The sequence below is a fragment of the Hylobates moloch genome, unplaced genomic scaffold, assembly GCF_009828535.3.
Source record: "Hylobates moloch isolate HMO894 unplaced genomic scaffold, HMol_V3 SCAFFOLD_18, whole genome shotgun sequence".
In the NCBI taxonomy this organism is placed as follows: Eukaryota; Metazoa; Chordata; class Mammalia; order Primates; family Hylobatidae; genus Hylobates; species Hylobates moloch.
The window spans coordinates 29,020,986-29,037,558 of record NW_026652293.1 but is presented as its reverse complement, the minus strand read 5'-3'; the positions used below and the strand labels follow the sequence as shown (position 1 = coordinate 29,037,558).

Below are 16,573 nucleotides of genomic sequence, written 5' to 3'. Positions count from 1 at the left end.
GTCCTGATAATTATATCTGTGTCTGGGTAGGTGAACATGTTTCAAGAAGTTTGAATTTATCTTGACAGGATTATGCTGAGATAAAGGATGATTTTTCAGGTGTATATCTTGGATTTTATACTTTTGTCCTAACTTTTGAAGACGCTGAATGATTTTCACCAAATTCGCAATAGCACAATGAACATTTTAGATTCAGTCTTGATTTAGTGTGCAAAACAAGAGTCAATTTGTTTCCAGGTAGACATATGTCTGTAAATTGAAATAAATTACAATGAATTTTTATGTGGATGAAGGTTGCTAATGGCATATGATGATATTAAATAAGAGGTTATAGTCAGTTTTCAGATTTTCTTCTAATACATATATTCTTTGGATTAATTTTATTCAACATAGTGAAAGATTAATTTGCCATATATATATATATAGTAGATCGGAAGATTTTTTTTTTTTTGAGATGGAGTTTCGCTCCTGTTGCCCAGGCTGGAGTGCAATGGTGTGATCTTGGCTCACTGCAACCTCTGCCTCCCAGGTTCAAGTGATTCTCCTGCCTCAGCCTCCCTCCCTACAGGTGCCTGCCACCACGCCAGGCTAATTTTTGTATTTTTAGTAAAGTCGGGGTTTTGCCATGTTGGCCAGGCTGGTCTCACACTCCTGACGTCAGGTGATACATCCGCCTTGGCCTGCCAAACTGTTGGGATTACAGGGGTGAGCCACTGTGCCTGGCCGCGAAAATATTTTTTTCCCCTAAATCTCTGTATCAACTAGAGTTGCTTCTCTCAGGCAATTCTAAAATCCTGCAGAGATAATGTAAATGAAATAGTTCCGATTTGGAGAAAATGCCTTACTGATTCTTTGTATTTTGCTGCTAATTTTTTTGTTTAAACAGGAACATATGTGGTTTACGGGAAAGTTTGCGATCAAATGTAAGAGTCTGTGAGGTCCCATCTAGTTTTCAGGTTTTGGCTTTTCAGCAGGCTTGAAAAACCTACTGGCTTCTCTAGGTTCTAGAGGGCTCTTCTGCAAGCCCATTGGGGGACAATTATTCCCTTATTAATGATTGCAAAATAATTAAGAATATTTATTTGTTCTTTGTAGTAGAATGTTGCTTGCTGGGCAGCTTTCCATACTATCAAGTCAGAGCATGGAGAGTTCAATGTTATCTTTTCCTTAAGCCAACATAATGAAAAATTATTGGTTATGGGTATTTCCTTTTTTTTTTTTTTTTTTTTTTAGTCTCACTCTGTCACCCAGGCTGGAGTGCAGTGCAGTGGTGCAATCTCGGCTCACTGCAAGCTCTGCCTCCCGGGTTCACGCCATTCTCCTGCCTCAGCCTCCCGAGTAGCTGGGACTACAGGCACCCGCTATCATGCCTGGCTAATTTTTTTGTATTTTTAATAGAGATAGGGTTTCACTGTGTTAGCCAGGATGGTCTGGATCTCCTGACCTTGTGATCCGCCCTCCTCGGCCTCCCAAAGTGCTGGGATTGCAGGCGTGAGCCACTGCACCCGGCCGGTTATGGGTATTTCTTAAGAAGCCATATATAAGAGCTTCTATATGTTCTGTCATAAACTTGAATTTGTCTTCAGTCCACCAAGTTTGTCTCAGAGGGATCTGGACCCAGATGTGAGATACAAAACTTATTTGATGCTCTCCTGGTGCTAACATGGTTGGACTGCCTAAAATTATGCAGAGATGGTTGTATATTTAGACATTATTTGATATGGCTGTTTATTGCCTAATAAAATCTTGAAGAGAAACTGGGATGAAAAGGCTTTATTTACAATCTACCTCTGTCTCCCTTTATTGCAGAAGTCTGGACAGCTTTTTAATGTGATGGATTCTGTGACAAGGATTACATCATTGGGGGGTTTTATATTTCTATAATTTTAGTTATTTTCGTTCCCTTACCCACATTTTTAAATATTCCTGTCAGCTAAAACAAGGATTTTCTTAGGAAATGATGAAGCCAGGTTTAATTTCTACTTAGTGAGAAGACTGCATTACCACCCCACTGTTAAGGTGCAGGTATTGTCAGTAGGGCAAGGGCGGGTTTTCTTTTGTAAGGAATGCGTTTGAAGGTATAGATTACAGACTCAGGGTAATGTGAACCTGTTTCCATGCTTGGGAATGTCCTCCCAGGTGATGGACATCCCTCAGGGGAAGCCTCAGGTAGGATAAGCAAAGCCTAGGTACGTATTTGCTTGTTTCTTAAAGAAACACAATAATAAATACAAAAATGGTGCATGGATCAAACAGATGAAACCAGAAGAGTGTTAATATCCAGAAATGTATTCGTTAAGCCTCTGCCTAATTATATTAAAAGTAATTTGCAAATCTGGCCCTGAGTTTTCCTGTAACCATATGAAAAGAAGAAACACTATCAGTTACAAGATTCTGTTATAGCCTGGGCAACACAGTGAGATCCCATTTCTACAAAAAAGGAAAAAAAATAGTTGGGCATGGTGGCACATACCTGTCATCCTAGCTGTTGGGGAGACTGAGGCCAGAGGTTTGCTTGAGTCCAGGAGTTCAAGGTTGCAGTGAGCTATGATTGTGCCACCACACTCCAGCCTGGGCCACAGAGTGAGACCCTGCCTCAAAAACAAAAACAAATAATTCAGTTATAAGAAAAGAAAAATATATATCATTGCTTTGGACAAGTGCAGCAGTTCCTACAACTGAGAGAGAAATTTCTCCTTGTGAAGAGACATTGAGAGTTGACAGTTTATCTTTGCTTGGGAAAACCGAGATATCTTCCTTAGCCTTTCTAGAAATAATTCTGTTTTGATGACTGCAGGCACGGAGCATTGTGAGACACCATGTTTTACACATCTGGAGGAATTAACTCTCAGGATATACTCATCCCAAGATTCCTAAGAGCAAGTGAAAGAAACCTAATCTCTGTCATTCTTCCTGATATCTCTTTGGTGGACACCTGTTGCTGTGGTAATCCTGCAGTGTCCACCGTGAAGTTTCTTCATTTCCTCAAGGGAAGGAGTGACTGGGACTTCATGCATGCTGAGATATTATATGTATATACATGTGTGACAAAATATATGTGGGAGAAATTCTTAAAATGCTAATATTTGTCATCAAACCTAGAGGTGAAGCTCATCCTCGCATCCCTATAAAAATTATACAGAATATTTGCAGTCAGTTCTAGAATTTATTTGAACAAAATCTCATAGTATTAAGGATGACCAAAATAAGGGAGTGAAGCGTAGATGTCCTGGATTAACATATTGATGCTAGAGTTGAATTTTTTTAGGTTCATTAATGTATTTGAAATCTGTAAAATATTTCTTTCTTGTTTTGACCAGCTATAGAGGTTGGCAGTAAGTCTCTGAAGTAGCTCTGGTCAGACCTGACTGCACCAGAAAACTATGTTTCTGAAAAACGCCCAGGAACCCGAGGCATTGAGTCTGTGAACACAGCAGCTGGCTGTCTTACTGTGGGGACTCTTGGAGCGGGATTATAGGAAATGAAGTGACAAGACTGTCAGCTTTGCCTTTACTCCTGGAGCCTTGTGAAGAAGTGTCTCTACCATGAAAATACAGTCCATGTGTGGTGGGGTTATCTTCAGGCCTCTTTTCCCATTTATACTTTAACGGGAAGTCAAAAGGAAAAGGAGGAAGGAGATTCTCAAAGTCAGAGAGGAGGAGCAAGGAAAGGTCACTCTGCCTTAAATTTGCCAATTTTCCTGAAAATAATTTTTCTTTGTATACATATTGCAGTTACTTCCTCCTTCATCTCAGGTAAACCTATTGACCATTGTGCCTTCTTGTGTGATTTAAAATAACATAATATTTATGTATACACAGAGAGCTTTTGCAATAGAAGGTGTGCCTTGAGAACTGTAGAGTGCCTCTTCCCTGAGCCTAACACTGGACCAGAGTTAAGAGTTGCTCAATAAATGGATGTTGAATTAATTTCATTTTTTCTTTTTCTAGAGGATCTCTGTTGCTCAGGCTGGAGTGCAGGGGTGAAACCATGGCTCACTGTGGCCTCAACTCCCAGGCTCAAGCGATCCTCCCACTTCAACCTCCCAAGTAGCTGGGACCACAGGCATGCCAACATGCCTGGCTAATTTTTTAATTTTTTGTTGAGACAAGGTCTTGCTTTGTTGCCCGGGCTGGTCTCGAACTCCTGGGCTCAAGCATTTCTCCTGCCTCAGCGTTTCAAAGTGTGAGATGATAGGTGTAAGCCACTACGCTCAGCCGGATTTGATTTTAGACTTTGGGGAACCCGTCTTTGGGGAACCCATCTTTGGACTGTTTCTCAAAGAGAGGGCAGATATTATTCAGCAGAATCCTCATTGAGCATTGGTCTTACTGTGAGAATTACTGTGTTTGTGTACACCAAAGCTTGACTATGTAAACCTGAACTAAGTGTAAGAGCCCTTCTGGTTAAAAAAAAAAAAAAATGACACTGTATTAGAAAGACAAAATCAGACAGCCTAACCAAACTATGGATTTGTCAATACATGTTCAAATTCCATGGTCTATTTTTATTTTCTTACATAGCTTTATTTAGCATCCTAGGTTGACTTGTTTTTTGTTGATGCTGTTCCTTTGTTAAAATCTTGGAAAACCATTCATTAAGTTTTATGACTTAGGAGCTAAAACTGATGGGTCTCATGACCAGTTTATTGGTTCTTTTGGCCACCTTTATATCGATTATGTAATGTTTTCTTCTTACTTTTGTGTGTGGGGAAAGCAAGCCACCTTTGCTTTCATGATTTTGTTTTTCAACGTTTGAGATAGTTTGTTAGATCAGAGGTACGTGTGATGAAGGTCAATACTTAACAGTGCATTGGTTGTTGGATTGGCCACATGTATAGTTTTGGGCTGCTATCTTCTTGGATCTTTCATTTTAAAAATGGTGAGACATACCTTCCTTTGGTTCCTCCTGACCCTCACTCAACATGACATTGTTCCAGGCACTTGAGCGTGGCCGTTGAGTAAAGTTGTGGGGTGTTGCATTGGAGATGGGCATAGGTAGCCCAAGTTTATATGTTTAAAGAACACTAACCAGGAAGCCAGGAGGCAAGGACCTCTCCTTGTTGGCTTTACTACTAATTAGGAATGTGATGTTAAAAAATCACTTAGCCTCTTTGGACCTTTTTCTTTTGACTCATTACTCGGTAAGTGTCTAGACTAGTTTTCAAACTTAAGTGCACATCAGAATCATCTAGGAAGGTAATTGAAACAACAGTTCCTGGGCTTTACTAACAGATAATCTGTTCGGTAGGTCTGGGATGGAGCCCTGAAATTTGCTTATTTTGCGTGTTCTGTTCTGATGGAGGTGGTCTGTGAGCCACATTGCCAAAAACACATGGGGTAGGTCAGTGCTTTCCAAACTGTGGGAGGTGACCTATTAATGAGTCATTAAATCAATTTAGTAGATTTTGAAAAGCATTAAAAAAATGAAACAGAAGAGAAAGAAAATTATCGGAAGCAATATGGAGTGAAGCTCAATAAAGTTAGAAAGCCATCTCCTATATTTTTAGGTATTCGTTACAGCAACACCTCGTTTCCAAGTCTGTACCTTCAAAAGTCTATTAGGCCTACTTATGGCAAATTGACTTGAATGTGCAAATCGAAGATTTTGAATTAATCCTTCTCCTGGAGCACTGATTACCTGTTTTACAGGTTTTAATATGGACAATGTCCCCTGAACTGCCACAGGATAGAAGTGTTGATACTATCATTGCAAAAGAAACTTTTTCTTAGGATTAGAACATAGGGTAGGAAGATCCTTTCTACATCTTCTCAGGAATATAATCGGGAACCTTACTCCCTTCCAATAGTGAAAACAATTTGGATAACATGTAAGTAACAGTCCTAGGCAAAAAGGATTGCCAGAGATGAACCAAACCACATCTTCATAGGAACAAAATCATCTTCCTAAAGAGATGACTTATTGAAAGGCGACCTAGATGGTCACCCCTGGCAAACTGAATATCTCTTTCTTCACTAGTATTTGCTCCATAAATGTTTTTTTGGATGAGTGCTTTTTAAAGCTATTTTATTCTAAGATTTTAAATAAGACTTTTACTCATTCAATAATTTGTTCCTTGAAGGAATCATGTATTTTAAGATTTTGTTTCCATTGCAGTGGATGATTTTAACCTATAAGAATTACAATGGGAAAATAATAAAGTTTTATGAAAATTAATCAAAATGTTAGATTAGAAGGCAGTTGGCAGAAATCATTAATTTAATTTAATTTATTATATGTGTACCTATGTGTGTCTAAGTGGGAAATGCTGTCTTGCAAGTAGCTTTGGTGATTTTTATACTAATTCCAAATAATTTGCCATTGCTTAAAATAAAAAAAAAAGCAAGAATATCCAGCACAAATCACTTTTGGAACTCTTGAATTTCCCTTCAAAGTCAGGTAATGATCCTCATGAGAAAACTGGTTTCATTGCTTAAGGGCTACACCTCATTTTTATGAAAAGCAGTATTACTCAGCATGAACACCTACCTTATTTGGCAGGGTTGTCTCTGAATGCCTGTTATTGCTTCCCAGAATGAAATGTATCTTCAAAGAATGATAATCATCCCTGACCTATTGGAATGGGACACAGACTCCGGAGGCAGCTCAGAAGGAAGTGTTTCAAAGATAAATGAGCAATGTTTTTCATCGTGTTACTGGAAGAAATGCTAGTTTCTAAAGATGACCACTGTTAGACATAAAATTCCTGACACATTTGTTTTGAAACAAAAATTGGTCACACTTACTTGATGATTTTGATGGAAAAGTTGCCAGTGAAGGGTCTGAGAAATGGGAGATTGGAATTAGGCCAGCTTAGTGACAAGGACCTGAATGGGTATTGTCTATGATTCCTTCAAGGAAGGAATGATTGAACAAATGAAAATCTCTTGTGGGGTGTGTGTGTGTGAATCCCAGGTGATTTATACTCTCCTGTTTTTGGCTCAGTCGAAAGAGCAGTGCTTGACACTAAGAGGGAAGGGTGACTGTAGGCAAGGCAGGACATGCTGCAGACTCGGAGGATTACTGTCAGAGCCCTTTTCAGTGAAAAGAAAAGCTGCATAAAAAGAAAATGGCCTTTGCTAGCATAAGGAAAAATGGTCAAAATTTAGAGCTGCTTCCATAGCGACAATGCTATTTTTTAAGTACAGTTAGATCTGAAATACACCCATCCCCCAAAGACATCAATGTGTCCAGATAGCTAGCTCTCAGAGTAGCTACGGAATGCTTGTGAAGGCTTTTAATTTAATTTTTTTTTCTGAAGCCAGCTTGTTTATTTTACACTACAATAAAGTAAAAATATCTGCAAATTATAGACCTCAAAAATGTAGACTTTAGGTTTGGTATCTTATTTAACACAGTTTAAGCAGGGATTTAAAATTCGAGGTTTTTAACACTTATCACAAAAGGAATTCTTGGTGTTTGTGTGTAATCTAACTTTGCATCTTGAAACTCAAAATATAGAACTAACAAGTAAAAGAAAAACTTCAGTTATTCACATGATACCTTGCAGTAGAAGATACTTCATCTGAATCAGGCAGTTTCAAACATCAAAATGCCAGATTCTTCTTCTGCCACTTTCTCTAGTCACTGAGCTTGCCACCTCCCGTCTTGGAATGGTGAAAGCAAATGTTTTCTTATGCTGTATCTGGTAGAGAAACCACTATGGGAGTTTATATAGAAGACATAATCAATGTGTTGCGATAAGGCCAGGTCTGACAGGGGACAGGGTATCGCTGCATGAATGTGTGGGGGCGGCAGAACTCTTTGCTGACCTCCCTCTCCTCTCAATGTCTTTGGTTCAGGAGTTGGTTAAGGTGGTGATGGTAGCCTCTGGGTGGGCATTCCCACCCTTGCCTAACCACCCAGTCCCGATTCTTAGCCAAATAAGTAAGTGACTGGTTTGGAGTATTTCCCCTTTCCTAAAGAGAAGCTGACCCTTCTGGTAACTTTTGCTCATAGATCCTGTCTCTTTTGTGGCCTGTCATCAACTAAAACTTTGGTCCACCGCTGTGATGAATCAGAGGAAAGAACCTCCAATAGAGTTATCATAAATTCCCCCCCGCCTTTTTTTGTTGTTGTTGTTGTTTTTTGAGACAGGGTCTTACTCTGTCTCCCAGGGCTGGAGTGCAGTGGTGCCATCATGGCTCACTGCAGCCTTGCCTCTTGGGCTCTGGTGATCTTCCCACCTCAGCCTCCCAAATAGCTGGCATGTGCCACCATGCCTGGCTAAATTTTTTGTACGTTTTTTGTAGAGACAGGGTTTCACCATGTTGCCCAGTCTGGTCTTGAACTCCTGGGCTGAAGCAATCTACCTGCCTCTCAAAGTGCTGTGATTACAGGCTTGAACCACTGTGCCTGGCCAAGTTATAAGTTTTCTTCTGCACTCTGGGAACTGCTGGACTTAGCTGTCTGACTTGACTTAGGTTTTGCTCTGTTGGGCTTGTGAAATGGTTCTCACACTGCTCCTCAGAACTTGTTTGTGATCAAGAAATAATTGAATTTACAGAATGCCTTTCTTTTGTGGATTCATTGATTTTGACATTTAATGTCAATATCCTCAGGCACTACAGAAGGCTTGGTGGCAACACCAGTTTGTCGAGGCTCAGTGAAGAGATCTGAGGCTCTCCTGGTCATGCAGCAGGTCTTCAGGGAGCCTGATGTTGAATTTAGTAGCTCATGCCAGTTCCTGTTTCACATTCTATTACTGTTGCTTTGGCTATCACAATGTCAGAATGATTTTATAAGAATCACCATATGTTTTGTTATAAAAGTACAGCTTCTTTTAAGAAACCTGTATTGTGTGTATATGTGTCTGTGTGTTCTTGGGCCATGTTTTCTTTACATGAGTAACTGCACTCTAGAGGCTTTCCATAATATGTCCAAGGAGTCTTTCTATTGTTTGGTGCTGTTGAAGAGGTGAATTAGTTTTATAATGAAGGAGGTAGAATGGGATGTCAAACAGCCCTGGATCTACAGAAAGCCCAGCACAGGCATTCACGGTGGTGTGATCTTGGCTTACTTATTTCCTCTTTCCAAGCCTCTGTTTCCTCCTCTGTAACATTTGGATAATAATGTCTTGCTTACTGGCTTTTGGTGAAGATAAAATGAGAAGACATGTAAAACGATATCCTGTGCATAGTAAATTTTCACTAAATGGTGGCAGTCAAATGTTTTCGTACTGTAGTAACTCAGTTTCTTGGGTTGGTTTTTGTGGGGAAGATAACCCATTACCAGTTTACCATGCAGGGAGTATTGAATTCCTTATGGAGTCCTAAGATGTTAGAGCAATAAAAGGTCTTATTCATTCACTCTACAAATATTTATTGAACACCTGCTACATACCAGGCACTTGAGGTTTCACTGAATGAGCAATGCAAATCTCAGCCCTTGAGGAACATATACTTTAGAACTGGAGGAAACAGACAATAAACAATACACACAGTCACCTCAGTTACGCTATTTGTTTGAAAGTGTTTAGTACTAGGGGAATAACAGAAAAAAAAACAGAGCTTAAAGGACATAAAATTTTAAGCGAATCTAACTGGGAGGGTAACGTTTATTCAAAGCTTTGAAGGTGCTGGAGTTAGCCATGCAGCTATTTGAGGGAGGAACCTTCCAGGCCAGGGAACAGCCAGTGCAGAGAGAGTCACTGGGCATCGAGGCCAGTGGGGCTGGAGGGATGAGCAAAGGGGAGAAAAACAGGAGGCGAGGGCACAGGGCCAGATTGTGTGAGGCCCTGGAGGCCATTGAGGGCTTTGGTTTTTACTCAGAGGGAAGGTGAAGGGTTTCTAACAGGGAAATGACATGTTCTGCCTTAGTTTTTATAGGATCACTGGCTGTGACTCAGAGTAAGCAGATGGAGACATAGATGGCAGAGGACACCGTTAATTCCTTCATGAGTTAGAATAGATTCTGGAGTCAGAGCTCAAATCCTGGGTCTGCTGCCATACCACCGTGAGTGTCAGACATCCAAAATGGAAGGAAGTTTTCAGGGAAATCTTGAAATATCTGATTACTCTCTAAGAGCCAGGATTTAGGTTGTGCAAGAAGAAAAAAAAAATGCTAGTCTCATTTTTTTTTTTTTTTTTTTTTAACTAACAGTGTATCTTTGGGGTATGAAAACTGAGGCATTTTTGTAACCTAAAATTACTTTTGCAGGGGGGTGGGCCGGTTTTTCCACATCGCTGTGTGTTTTTAGATGGATTCTTCATGTAAGACGTGGGATTTCATTACATTGGCTGTGACATTTTATTAGACTTAAATTTTCTAGGTCTGGTTAGCTATAAAGTTCACTGTCAAGAAGTTATGGGACCAAAATACAAAATACTTCAGTGGTGCTAAAAGTTAGGCCTGTGGTAATAAATCATTGTTACCTAAAGAAAGACATCATTGCTAAGGTGTCTAATTTTAGATTATTAGGAGGAAAAAATAGTTTGGTAGGCTTGCCTTACTATGAGGCCTTTTCATTTTTAACTCCCAGTCTCTCTACTTTACCTCTGCTTTGGGGAAATCCAAAAAATGTTTTATTTGGCATCAAAATGTACTTTTATCCGGCCTTTTGCTTAACCTGAAGTTGTTAAAAAATAAGTTGATGTCTAAAATAACCCCCCCACACAACATTAATCCTCCTTCAGTTGTAATTTTCTAAATATTTTTAAGCCCATGAGTTTTTTTCTTTAAATAAGAAGACCTGTAATACATAACGATCAATTAGTACTCAGATACCAGGTTAATTATTTGAGGGAGGGATGATTGTCTGATTTTTGGATCATCTTGATCTTCTTGCTTCCTTTCTGTTACTTTGCCTATCTCGTGACCACAAATGCACCTACCCTTTCTATGTGACTGGGCTGAAAGAGGGAAAAGAGATGGGATTCATATTTGTCTATTTTCATCTATTAACTTCACAGTTTCACCATTGTTTTGGTGCATTTCTCTCTTCACTTCTCCCTGACCCAAGATTACACTTCTGCTTTAATACATTCTTTTGTTTTGTTTTAGAGACAGGGTCTTACTCTGTCACTCAGGCTGGAGTGCACTGGTGCGATCATAACTCACTGTAACCTCCAACTCCTGAGCTCAAGGGCCTGCCTCAGCCTCCCAAGGCATGCCACCATACCCAGCTAATTTTTAAATCTTTTGTAGAGATGGGGGTCTCACTGTGTTGCCCAGCCTGGACTTGAACTCCTGGGCTCAAGCAATCCTCTTACTTGGGCCTTCCAAAGTGCTGGACATGAGCCACTGTTCTCAGCTTTGAATGCGTATTCTTGAGGTGTTTCATCAATCCAAAAGTTGGCCATGAGAAAAACAAAATTCCTTTAGGCTTTAAAACAAAACAACAACAATATTTGACATATGCCAGCATTAGGAAATTTTTATTGTGTTTCAGATAATTTTTAATATAAAATTTCTTCCCATGTTTTTTCACATCATCTTTACAGGAAACCAAGAAAGTAAACGTGACAGTTTCTGATAAATATGTACTTGGGGAGGTAGAGGTTTCTGTGTTTCAAGGTCTCCTTTTCTGTTTTAACTACTCAGATGGAGTTACAGTCTTAAAAAATAAATCATAGTTTACCTCCTCCATGGGTGAGAAATTCAAGATGATGAGTTAGGAGGATGAGTGGGAAATACTGTTTACAGTGGAGCTGTGTGTAGTTTGGGGATGGTTTCTAATTTCAGCATTGAAGCGGTAATTAGTATAACAAATATCTCTGAACATGAGCTAATGACCATTATCTGTGGTGCTTTATAAAGTCCGCTTCCCCATGAGTGCAAGGTCCTCTGGAAGCCCTGTGGATATCTGTTCATATGTATGCATGTGCGTGCATATGTGCATGGATGAAAGCATATAAATGCCAACTGTATATACAAGGCTAACCTTTATGAAAGATATCAACTGAACATGTGGGGAGCATTCTTGGAAGAAGTCCAGTGGGATGGCTTTGGCTGATGGGTAAGATTTCAGTGGGTCAAGATGGCTAGAGAAGGAGTATCAGGCAGAAAAAAGAATAAGCAATAGTGCAGCATCAGGGCCGTGTGGACGTTCCCGTTGTGGATCCTATCCTCCCCCGCTCATTTCCCTTTGGAAACTCAGCTGGAATATCACCTTGTCCTAGGTGTGTTCCTGAGGAAAGCTTTGTTTGAAATGCATGCAGATATTGGAATCAAACACTTGCCTTCCTCTTGGTCAAGTAGCTTAATTATAAGCAAAATTTGTATAACACTGTAAGCCAGGCAGCATTCTTAGCACCTTGCGTAGGTCTAGTCATTTAATCATAACAACATCCGTAATGAGGTAGGAGTTATTATTATTCTCATTTTACAGGTGGGGAACTGAGGTGTAGAAAGGGTAAGTAACTTGCTTCAGGACACACAGCTGGAAAGTAGAAGTACAAAGAGTAGAACACTGGTTCTTTGAGTTCAGAAACTATGCTCTTAACCACCGCACTAGAACCTTGCTAGGCTGCAGTTTATTTGTAAAGCCTTGTGATAAAATTTTCAGCACACTATTCAGCATGCAGTAGATAATGGGAAGTCTTTGCTATTGTTAATATTTCCTGTCTCCTCAGTTTGATTGATAGGATTTTCTTCCTGTACATATCTCTCTGAGAGCATTGCTGCACTTTGCCATAACTGTTGAATTGTCTATTTCACATGTTAGACTCAAAGCTTCTTGAGGTCACTCTACGTACAGAACTTGTCCCCTAATGGCTCGGTAAATGTTGATGGACTGAATGAATAAAATGTTTTGTCTGGCACAGATTGACTTGCTGCAGGGAAAGCAGTCCTGTGGAGTGGTTCATACGCAAGATGTTAAGGCATGTACTACTAGGTTTTAATCCAGCCCCTACCATCCATTGGCATTATGTCTTGTGTAAACTATTTATCCTCCCTTAAGCCTCCACTTCCTTGTTTACTTAATGGGGACAATGAGTTGTTATAAAGAGCCAAGGAGACAATGTGTATCAGGGATTTAACAGAATGCCTGGTTTATGATAAGCAATAAACAATTACTTTTATTATTGCTGAATAACTGCTGAAAGTCAGGTACTCTGCTACTTGTTGGAGGTACAGAAATAAAGATTCCTCCCTCATTCAGGAACTTCACCAGTCTCATAGAAGAGAAGAATGGTCACCAAGTAAATTATAATCTATGCAATAATGTACAAAACAGATAACTTTGTGAGGATGAAAGGTGAAGAGAAGTCTTCATGATGGAGGATATATCGAAGATGGGTTTTGAAAAATGAATAAAAGTCCTAAGGCAGAGCAGGAACGAAGCCTTCAAATACTGGGATTGTGGACTTAACTGAATAGGCAATGGGGAGCCACTGCAATTTTTTGAGTAGGAGGGTGACATCAACAGAACTGTCCTTTAGGAAGATTAATCTGACAAAAATATGTAGGATGAGTTAGTGGAGAGAGAAATGAGGAAATAAATATCACATAGACCTTTAGTGAAACCTCCTACACAGAATAGAAATCCATTCTGCAGCACCCCTTACAGATGGTTATCCAGCTGATGCCTGAACATACTAGGAAGGGGAAGTTACTTCTTCCTTAGGCAGCTCCTTCTTTCCTTTCTTCCTTTCTCCCTATATCAGTTTTTCCTTCCTCTCCAGCCAACCATCCATTCATCCCTCCATCCATCTCTTCTTCCATCCATCCATCTACCCATCCATCCATCCCTCCACCCATCCACCCATCCATCCCTCCACTCATCCATCGACCCGTCGTCCATCCATCCATCCATCCATCCATCCATCCATCCATCCATCCATCATTTAAGGGTTTCCTTAATGCCTGTTACTGGGGTAGGTGCTGGTAGTGTAAAGTCGAATACAATAGTCCTGCCCTTGAGGATCTCACAATCTAATGCTCATGCTTGGTGTCCATTATTGAATAATTATTATTGTTGGAAAGTTCTTTTTTCCTTGAATTGAGTGAAATCTTCTTTCTTTTAAGCCTCTCTCCTACTGGTCCTACTTTTCTAATTTTCTCTTGTAATACACTAACATTCTCTTTTTTTGTGATTGCTTTTATCATTTTTACAAACCCGTATCATGGAGCTTCCTTGTCTTCTCTGTGGAAAATCCATTTCCCTTAAAAGGGCCTCCTAAGGCTGAATTCATAAAACTTAAGGACTTTTGGAGCTGAGTGAGACTTTAGAAGTCATTTACAATTCATATCTCAGCCCTCATCACTTTACAGATAGGAGCTGAGTCACAAATAAGTTGTGACTTGCCTAAGATCACGGAGCTAGTTAGTGGCAAAACTAGGACAAGAATTCAGGCTTTCCATTGTCCAGACTTGCAAGACTAGTGCTTTTTCAAACTGTCTGTCCTGATAACCCTTCCCAAACATTCTGTAAATTTTCAATATCTCTCAAAATTGTGGAACCAGAAATGAAGTATGGTGTCTCAGATGTGTTCTAACCTTGGTAGAGAGCTGTGATGAGAGTTAATAAAGGCCAACACTAACAGAATGTGCCAGGCTCCATAAGCCTCATTATCTGCATTTTCTCATTCAGCCTCGCAACAGCCCTCAATGGGTGGGTTTAGTATGCTAATACTAAGATAGGGAAACTGAGCCTCAGAGGAGTGAAGTAATTTCCAGTTCACGGGCACAGAGCCGGTAAGTGGAAGTACTGGAAATCAAATGCAGGGCTGTCAACTTAAAAGTCAGTGCACTGACTTCCTCCCACAGAAGGGCCATTATTTACCATAATCTCCAACTGTAGTGAAGATACGTTAGCAGAAGCATAGTATTTGCGAGCACGTGTTGAGTTTCTGGTTATCAGAACACTTAGCCCTGTATACCTTGAATGGGGCAGAGTCAGATGTCGTCATCCTGCATTTATGAACATCTTAAAAAACTTAGGTGGAGGTCTTTAACTTAATTTCTGTTAAATGTCACACCATTGGCTTTGCCCCATCTAATTAATAGTGGAATAAGGCTCATGAATGGGGCCTGAATGTTTGGGTGTGACTTCTGGCTCTATCCCATGTGATTGGGTGATGTAATGTTCTTAGATGTCAATCAAGATTAGCCATCCTGACCTCAGTGTGGGTATGAGATTAACTGAGATGGTGTATGTAGAAGGACTTTGCAAACCAGCAAATTGATGATAATCCTGATATCTTTTTTTTTTATTCCTTGAGACAAGGTCTCTTTCTGTCACCCAGGATGGAGTGCAGTGGCGTGATCTTGGCCCTGCAGCCTCCACTTCGTGGGCTCAAGCAGTCCTTCTGCCTCAGCCTCCAGAGTAGCTGAGACTACAGGCATGTGCCACCATGCCTAATTTTTCAATTTTTTGTAGAGACGAGGTCTCCCTGTGGCACCCAGGCTGATTCCAAACTCCTGGGCTCAAGCAATTTTCTCATCCTGGCCTCCCAAAGTGTTGGGATTACAGGCATGAGCCACCACGCCTGGCCCTGATCCTGGTGTCTTAAAATGTGGAGTGTAGCCTGCCTTACCCATGGTGTCCAGCAGTCTTGCCTCCCTCTGTTGTTGCCTTATTCAGGTTTTTCCTGCTGTCAGGAATGCCCCCCTTTCCCCTCCCTCTGTCACCCCTCAAAATGTTACTTAGCTTGAAAGGGCAAGGTCAGAGGCCAATTTTGAAAAACCTTTCCTTACTTGCCTGGCAGAATTAATTTTTCTTACCAGTAGACATTCACACGGCTTTATTTACAGCACTGATATAGCCCTTATCTCAGTCCACCTTGAATTAATATTTGTCATGTCCACAATTCCCCCACTAGAAGAGAGTTCCTTGAGAACAGAGACCATATAGTTTTTGTCTTTATGAATCTTCCCCTTCAGGGAGGCTATAAAGAGAGTCAAATAGTGATTCAATTGGATCTTTGATATTGGCCATCCCACCCAGATTTATGTACTCAGCAGCTCTGCCAGTTTCCCTCCTGGCATCATCCCGATCAAGATAAAGATGTTGGAAAGGGCAGGGCCAAGGGCGGAGCCGTGGAGAAATGTGGCCCTGTGTTAAGCTCTTCCTCCAAATTATTACCCAGTCATAAATTATCTCTGGCGTTGTTGTTATGTAATGGTGAGTCCTCAGAACAATGCATGATCAATTTGTCTGTCCAGGATTACTGAGGAGTCTCCTAACTGGTGGTCTTCTACTTTCTCCCTCTAATTTATTCTGCACGCACTGTCAGAGCGATCTTTTAAAAAGCCTGTCTGATTACATCACTGCCCTGCTTCAAACCCTTCAGTAACACACCCCATTGGTGTCAGAGCAGGAACCCTGAGCGAGACCCACCCACCTCTCTCTGGGGTGCGCTCCACCCTATTTCAGCCCCACAGGTTGTCTTTCAGTTCTCTGAATGCCTGCATCTCCCTGCCTATGGGATTTCACTTAGGCTTTTTCTTCTTGAAATGGCCTTCCTCCTATCTTTTAATTTGCCAACTCCTATCTTGATTCTTGGCTTAAATGTCATTTCCTCAGAGAAATCTTCCCTAATGTCCCTCTCTTAGCATCAGGTACTTTCCCTTCTGAATGCCGATAATTATTTGTATAATCATTCCTAATGCCTTTCCCTCCCAGTAGATT

The 16,573-nt window shown here is 40.5% G+C and overlaps 1 protein-coding gene across 1 annotated transcript in view; it reads left to right on the top strand.

The window, feature by feature from the left end:
* Positions 1–16,573, top strand: part of CUNH1orf21 (chromosome unknown C1orf21 homolog) — a 254,200-nt gene that overhangs the window by 24,243 nt on the left and 213,384 nt on the right. The window lies entirely within an intron of this gene.